We start from the raw sequence: 8,505 nt of genomic DNA, 5'->3' as shown, positions 1-8,505 counted from the left end.
AGCATCTTTTCATCTGTGAGCCTTGTTTGGTGAGATGCCTGTAGGGATCTTTGCCTGTTTTTATTCAGTTGTTCATTTTTGCATTTTAAGAGTTCTTCACATAATTTGTATAACAGTCCTTTATCAGATATGTCTTTTTTTTTTTAAGTAAGCTCTATACCCAACGTGGGGCTTGAACTCACGATCCCAAGAGCAAGAGTCGCATGTTCTTGGGGCCCCTGGGTGGCTCAGTTAGTTAAGCATTTGACTCTTGATTTCAGCTCAGATCATGATCTCAGTATTGTGAGATTGAGCCCAGCATCAGGCTCTGGGATGGTCATGGAGCCTGCTTAGGATTCCCTCTGTCCCTCTCCCTCTGCCCCTCCCCTTCCCTATCTAAAAAGAGAGAGAGAGGGAGGGAATCTCATGTTCTCCTGAGCCAGCCAGACACCCCTATCAGATATGTCTTTTGCAAATTTTTTCTCCCACACTGTGTCTTGTCTTCTAATTGTTTGACAGTGTCTTTTGCAGTATAGAAGTTTTTAATCTTAAAGTCCAGCTTATCACTTATTTCTTTCATGAATTGTGTATTCTGTTATCCAAAAAGTCATCACCAAACCCAAGGTCATCTAGGTTTTCCCTTATGTTATCTTCCACGAGTTTTATTGTTTTGTATTTTATATTTAGGTTTAGAATCCATTGTTTTTAAGATTTTATTTGTCAGAGCACAAGCAGAGGGAGCAGCAGGCAGAAGAAGAAGCAGGCTCCCCGCTGAGCAAGGAGCCCCACGTGGGACTCAATTCCAGGACCCTGGAATCATGACCTGAGCTGAAGGCAGGCACTTAACTGACTGAGCCACCCACGTGTCCCAGGTTTATAATCCATTTTGAGTTAATTTTCTGAAGGCTGTAAAATCTGCACCTAGATTTCATTTTTTTTCTTCTTTCCTTTCTTCCTTTTTTTTTTTTTTTGTATGTAGATGTCCCCTTTCAGTACCATTTGTTGAAGAGACAATCTTTTCTTCATTTTATTGTCTTCACTCCTTTCTGAATAATCAGTTGGCCATATTTATGGAGTTTTATTTCTGGACTCTCTATTTTGTTCCATTGATCTATTTGATTATTTTTTCACCAATACCACATTGTCTTGTAGATTGAGAGTAATTCACTGTTGGATAATGACAGTCATCCAACTTTGTTCTTTCCATATTTTATTGGTTATTCTGGGTCTTTTGGCCATATGTATTTTAAAATCATTTCATTAGCACCCACAAAGTAACTTGCTGGGATTTTTATTGGGATTCCATTGAATCTACAGATCAAGTTGTGAAGAAATGCCATTGGACGATACCGAGTCTTCCTATCCATGAACATGGAATATCTCTCCATTTATTATTTTTTTATCTCTTTCATCTTGTAGTTGTCTTCATATATATATATATATGTATATATATATATATATATTTGTTTTTGGTATTTACAAGACTTACAAACCATCTTATTATTTTACTAATGTAAATGGTATTTTGTTTTTAATTTCAAATTACAATTGTTTATTGTTAGCGTATAGGAAAGTGATTGGCTTTTGTATAGTAACCTTGTAACCTGCAACTTTGCTACAAATGCTTTATTAGTTCCAGGAGATTTTTGTTGTTGTTTTTTGGGGGGTTTACACATACATGATCATGTCATCTGTAAACACAGACCATTTTATTTCTTCTTTCTCAATCTGTATACCTATTCTTTTTTTGTTTTTTTTTTGGTCTTATTGAATTACATAGGGCTTCCAGTATGATGTTGAAGAGAAGTGGTGAGAGGGGATATTCTTACTGTGTTCCTGATCTTAATAGGAAAGCTTCTAGTTTCTCACAAGTAAGCACAATATTGGTTGTATGGAATTTTGGCAGGTTTTTTTTAAATCAGGTTGAAGAAATTCCTCTGTGTTCCTAGTTTGCTGAATTTTTAAATCATGTATCAGTGTCGGACTTTGCTAAATGCTTTTTCTGCATCTACTGATATGATCATATGATTTTTATTCTTTAGCTTGTTGATGTGATGGATGACATTTTAATATATTTTTAAATATTGAACCAGCCTTGTATACCTGGAATAAGTCCCACTGTATAATTCTTTTTTAAAGATTTATTTATTTTAGAGAGAGACAGACAGAGCACAGGGGGAAGGGGCAGAGAGTGAGAAAGAATCTAAGCAGACTCCATGCTGAGCACGGAGCCTGATGCAGGGCTCGATCTCATGAGCCTGAGATCATGACCTGAGCCAAAACCAAGAGTCGGACATTGAATCAACTGCACCACCCAGGCACCCTCACTATCTAGTTCTTATTATACATTATTGGATTTGATTTAGTAGTATTTTACGGAGGATTTTTGAATTGATATTCTTGAGAGATACTGATTTGTAGGTATCTTTTTTTGTAATTTTTTTTTCTGGTTTTTGGTATTATGGTAATGCTTGCCTCATAGAATTCCTCACCACTATTCCCATCCACTCCAGACACTGCTTATCCTTTCATTAAGGTCATCTTTCACCTCCACAAACTATCCAGGTCCCTGTTCTCTGACCTTAGCGTTATATCTGTATTTCAGTTTTATAACATGTCTTTCAATGCCCTCTATTCTATTGTATTGGGAACTTTACATGTGGAGAGTTTAGCAGACATTTGTTGACTGCCTCTTAGCATCCATTTTCCCTTGCCTCTTTCCCAACAACACTGATTCCATTTGGAGATCTGTGAGCTTCCTGACCCTGATTTCTAGGAGTGAAGAATGTGACCTAACCTAAGTTAATAAAAGAGAATTCTACCTCCGTGGTTGGAAGATGGCTCAGTGTTAGGCATATGACCTTGAGCTGGTCCCATCAGGACTTTTGTTGGAAATGCTAGAACAAATCCGGCTCTTGCTGGATGATACTTGTAACCTAGTGGTTGTTAGCAGTCTTACTGAAACTAGGAGAAATGTGAGCCTTAGATTGAAACCAACCACCATAGAAGGCAGAGCAGAGTGATATGTATTCAGTCCTGGTGACACCATTGAGCTGCAGGATCAAGCATCATCTGATACCTCGAACTGCCCTTGACTTTTTAGCTGCATGAATCTATACATTTCCCTTTACTGTTTAAGCCAGTGTACAGTGGAGTTTCTGTTCTTTATAACTGAAAGAATCCTAATACATAGAGAAATAACTGATATATAGAGGTAGGAGATGAAGAATCCTTTTATATATACACCTATTTGAAAGTTTCCATTATGGAAATTATTAAACATACATAACAGTAGAGCAATATGATGAAGCCCTGCACAGGCCTCAACATTTTGCCAATCCTGTTTCACTTATCCCCTGCAGTTTTTTTGTTTTTATTCTGTTAGTTTTGTTAGAGTTTTTTGTTTAGAAGCATTTTTATTTTTTATTTTGTTTATTTATTTTTTAAAATATATTATTTATTTATTTGAGAAAGAGCACAAACAGGAGGGGCAGAGGGAGAAGCAGACTCCTGCTGAGCAGGGAGCCCAACGTGGAGCTTGATCCCAGGACTGAGGGATCATGACCTGAGCTGAAGGCAGATGCTTAACTCACTGAGCCACCCAGGCACCCCTATTTTTTATTATTTTTTAAAGTAATCTCTGCACCCAACGTGGGGCTCAAACTCACGACCCTGAGATGTAGAGTCACATGCTCTGCTTCTGAACCAGGCAGGTGCCGCTTGGAGGTATTTCAGAGGAAAGCTCAGGCATTACAGCATTTCACCCGTAAATAGTTTAGTTTATAAAAGATAAACAATTCTTGACAATCTCCATTCTAAACCATCTTTAAGAAAAAATTTCCCCTCAGCAAAGGCTCTCTCTCCCACAGGAGGGAAGTTTAATTGAGAACATGGGAGCTGCTTTTCACTTGCTCTGAAGGCAACCAGAACTTGACTAACAGCTTCTCAAGATGTCCGTGTAAGAGGACTCTCTGGGGTTCCTCTCTGTGGTATTCAGTTATGAGAAAAACAGGCCACCCAAATGTATCATAATGAGGGTGGTCCTGGAGGGATGCTGGGAGCCTCTAACAAGTGGCAGAGCAATTTGTTAATAAGGCAGAACCACATGATTAACTGCTATACCCTTAACAAGCCCCAAAGTGATTCACTCATTAAAAGTTCAGGGGCAAGAATTAATTGATAGTTTTCTGGAAACTAAAAAACAAAACAATAATAATTATTATTCTCTTATGTATTTGTATAGAACATTCTCCCGCGAGGTCAAGTGCCCTCATTTACCTACTTGCAGTGGCTTTAAATTTTTGTTCTTGAAATAAGGGTAATGTGTAAATGATTTATACTAAAATTATAAGAATTTTGTGATAATTCACCCCCCTCAACATTCCTGCTTGATAATATTTATTTTTTTTTAANAATAATAATTATTATTCTCTTATGTATTTGTATAGAACATTCTCCCGCGAGGTCAAGTGCCCTCATTTACCTACTTGCAGTGGCTTTAAATTTTTGTTCTTGAAATAAGGGTAATGTGTAAATGATTTATACTAAAGTTATAAGAATTTTGTGATAATTCACCCCCCTCAACATTCCTGCTTGATAATATTTATTTTTAATTAGCATTTGACCATCACATTTCAGTAACTGATAGGATGCAAAGTGACCTGGAAATTTAATATTCTTATTCAATTTTCTTCTCTATTTGGTATCTTACTTACTCTTAATGAGGAATTTTCTCTCCTTTTCTTTTGGTGGTGTCCATTCCATCCCTTGATCGTCTTTCTGGAGTTAATCTAAAATAGCTGCTGTGTATTCCAATGCCCAGGGCCCTGTACTGTACACTTCTGTGAAAGATTCTTTTATGACCAGTTAATACTTTCTGTAGTTTATAAAAGCCTTCTTTTATATATAACCAAGTGTTATTGTAACCAGAATTGCTGATACAATAAGCTACTGTTTATCACCTGCACTCCCAAATTGACACTTAAATTAACCTGCTTCCAAAACTGGTTCTGTCCTTATTTCTATGTGGTAATGTTTCTCCTTAAAACTTTTATTTTATTTTTTTAAAGATTTTATTTATTTATTTGACACACAGACAGCCAGCGAGAGAGGGAACACAAGCAGGGGGAGTGGGAGAAGAAGAAGCAGGCTCCCAGCACAGGAGCCTGATGTGGGGCTCGATCCCAGAACGCCAGGATCATGCCCTGAGCCGAAGGCAGATGCTTAACGACTGAGCCACCCAAGCGCCCCTCCTCCTTAAAACTTTTAGAAAGATATCCACTGTGAGTGTTCATTCATTCATTTGACATTGGGCCAATATTTATTGAGCACTTTCTATGTTCCAGGCCTTATTTTATGTGCTGCGATTTTACATTCACAAGGGAATGGAAGGTGATGGTAAAAGTTAAGGGGTTTCTTTTTGAGATAATGTGAATGTTCTGGAATTAAATAGTTGTGATGAATTGGGATTATGCTAATAAAACCACTTAGTTATACCCTTTAAAATGGTGAATTTTATGGTAAGTGACTTACAGCTCAATATTAAAATTAACTAAGAATGGGAATAAAGTGGAGAGTGACAAGTAGGCTTCCAGGTAACTAATAGATGCAACAGGGAAGAAGAGTGTAGACAAAAAGAAAGAAAGATTGAGTAAAGACTTTGAAAAGAAAGTAATTTAGGAAGTCTCCTTTGGATGCAGAGACTAAGTATCAGAAGGGAGAACCAATAATACAGAGAAGAAGTAAAATGAATAAAGACTGGAAAGACAGAAGCAGAACTGTTGGTATTGGGGTTCCAGTTCTGGATAAGGTGGAGTGAACATGCCTCATCTTTTCTCTCACATAGAAACAACTATAAAACCTAGATAAAACAAATGGAGCAGCTATTTTAGAACTTCAAAGAGCCAATAACAGGAGGTGATATGGAGCAGAGCACCAGAATTCAAAGTACCACTGAACTGATTGTGAGTTTACAGTTGATTTTCTCTGATGTCCCTTGATCTCAACACAACTAGAAACCTGAAAGTGAACACTTTTGTAAAAGTGGAGACAAACAGAAGACATTTATTTCTGATACAAATCTTCAGCAAGCTGGAAACGGAATGGAACTTGTTCAACCTGTCGAAGAGCATCTCGTTTAAAAACCACACCTAGGATCAAACTTAATTGTCAAGAATTCAATTATTTCCCTCTGAGATCAGGAACAAGATGAGAATCCCCACTTCTATTCCTGTTCAACAATCATACTGGAAGTCTTAGCCAGCGCAATAATCCAAGAAAAGGAAATATAAAAGATCCAGATTGGAAAGGAAAAATCAAAACACTCTCTGTTCACAGATGTCATAGATTGCCAATGTAGAAAATCCTAAAACCTTACAAAAATTTCTAGAATAACTAAATGTAGTGAGATAATAGGATGCAAAGTCAACAAACAAAACAAATCCTATTTCTATACACTAGAGACAATATCATTTACAACAGCTTCAAAAACAATATTTAGGGGCGTCTGGGTGGCTCAGTTGGTTAAGGATCCGCCTTCGACTCAGGTCATGATCCCAGGGTCCTGGAATGGGGCCCCTGCATCAGGCTCCCTGCTCAGCAGGGGCGTCTGCTTCTCCCTCTGCCTGCTGCTCCCCCTGCTTGTGCACTCTCGCCCTCTGTGTCTCTGACAAATTAATTAATTAATTAAATATTTAAAAAATATTTAGGTATAACTCTTACACTTACAGGACAAAAAAACACAGGATATGTATGTTGAGAGCTTCAAACCAGCGGTGAAGTAAGTCAAACAAGTCTTAAATTAATAGAAAGACACACCATACTCATAACTTGGAAAAACTCAACATAGCAAAGATGTCGGTCCCCCCCCAGATTGATCAATAGATTTAATGTAAAATGGAAAGATAAAGGAACTAGAGTAGCCTAAACAGTTCTGAAATATAATAAAAAAGATTTGAGGAATTCACATCACTCAGTTATAAGACTTTCTCTACAGCTACACTAATCAAAACAGTGTGGTATTGGTAAGGGATAGACACATAGATCAATGAAATAGAATAAAGAGTCCAGAAATAGACCCACATAAATGTGGCAAATTTATTTTTATAGGTAACTGTTTAATAGATGATATTCACAGTAAACAAAATTAGCTACTTTAAAGTGAACAATTTGGTGGCATTTAAACCATTCACAATGTTGTGCAACCACCACCCCAGTCTAGTTCCAAAACATCTTAATCGCCCCCAAAGAAAACCCTGTATCCATTAGGTAGTTATTCCCCGTTGCCCCCTTCCCACAGTCCCTGGCAAACACAAATCTACTTTTTGCCCCAAGGATTTATCTATTCTGACTACTTAATATAAATGGAGTCATACTGGGCTCCTGGGGGGCTCAGTCAGTTGGGTGTCTGCTTTTGGCTCAGGTCATGATCTGAGGGTCCTGGGACTGAGGCCCACGTCAAGCTCCCTGCTCAGCAAGGAGCCTGCTTCTCCCTCTCTTCCACTTGAGCTCTTTCTCACTCTCTCTCTTTCTCAAATAAATAAAAATCTTTAAAAAAATAAATGGAGTCGTACAGTATGTGATCTTTCGGGCCTGGGTTTTTTTTCATTTAGCATAATGTCTCTGAAGTTCATCCCATTGTAGCACATATCAGCACTTCATTCCTTTTTTGACTGAATAATATTCCATAGTATTGGTACACCACAATTTGTTTATTTACTCATCTGCTGATGGACATTTGAGCTTTTCTACTTTTTGGTTCATGTGAATAGTGCTGCTATAAACATGCATGTACGAGCATTTGAGTGCCTGTTTTAATTTCTTTTGGGTATATATCTAGAGTGGACCTGTGAGGTTATATGTTAATTCTATTGAATTATTGAGGAACAAACTTTTCTATAGTGGCTGAACTATTGTACATTCTCACCAGCCATGTACAGGGGTTCTAATTTCTCTACATCCTTGCCAATATTTGCTCTCTGTTTTATATTATTATTGAAGTCATCTAAATGCGTGTGAAGTGGTATGTCATTGTGGTTTTGATTTGCATTTTCCCAGTGACTAATGACCTTGAGCATCTTGTTATGAGCTTGTCGGCCTTTTCTCTTCTTTGGAGAAATGTCTATTCAAATCCTTTGGCCATTTAAAACTTGGATTTTTTGTCTTTTTGTTTTTGAGTTGTAGAAGTTCCTTATATATTCCGGATATTGAGCTGGTACCCTGTACATGGTTCACAAGTATTTTCTCCCCTTCTGTAGGGTTTCTTCTCACTTTCTTTTTTTTAAATTTTTTAATTTATTTGAGAGAGTGAGAGCATGAGCAGGGGGGAGCAGAGGGGAAGGGAGAAACACGGCCCCAGCTGAGCAGGGAACCCCACATGGGGCTCAATCACCGGATTCTGGGTTCGTGTCCTGAGCCTAAGGCAGATACTCAACTGACTGAGCTACCCAGGCGCCCCTCTTCTCTCCCTTCCACCCTTCCACCCTTCCACCCTTCCACCCTTCCACCCTTCCACCCTTCCACCCTTCC

Source organism: Ailuropoda melanoleuca, chromosome 10 (assembly GCF_002007445.2).
Source record: "Ailuropoda melanoleuca isolate Jingjing chromosome 10, ASM200744v2, whole genome shotgun sequence".
In the NCBI taxonomy this organism is placed as follows: domain Eukaryota; kingdom Metazoa; phylum Chordata; class Mammalia; order Carnivora; family Ursidae; genus Ailuropoda; species Ailuropoda melanoleuca.
Note: the sequence above shows the minus strand (reverse complement) of the source record.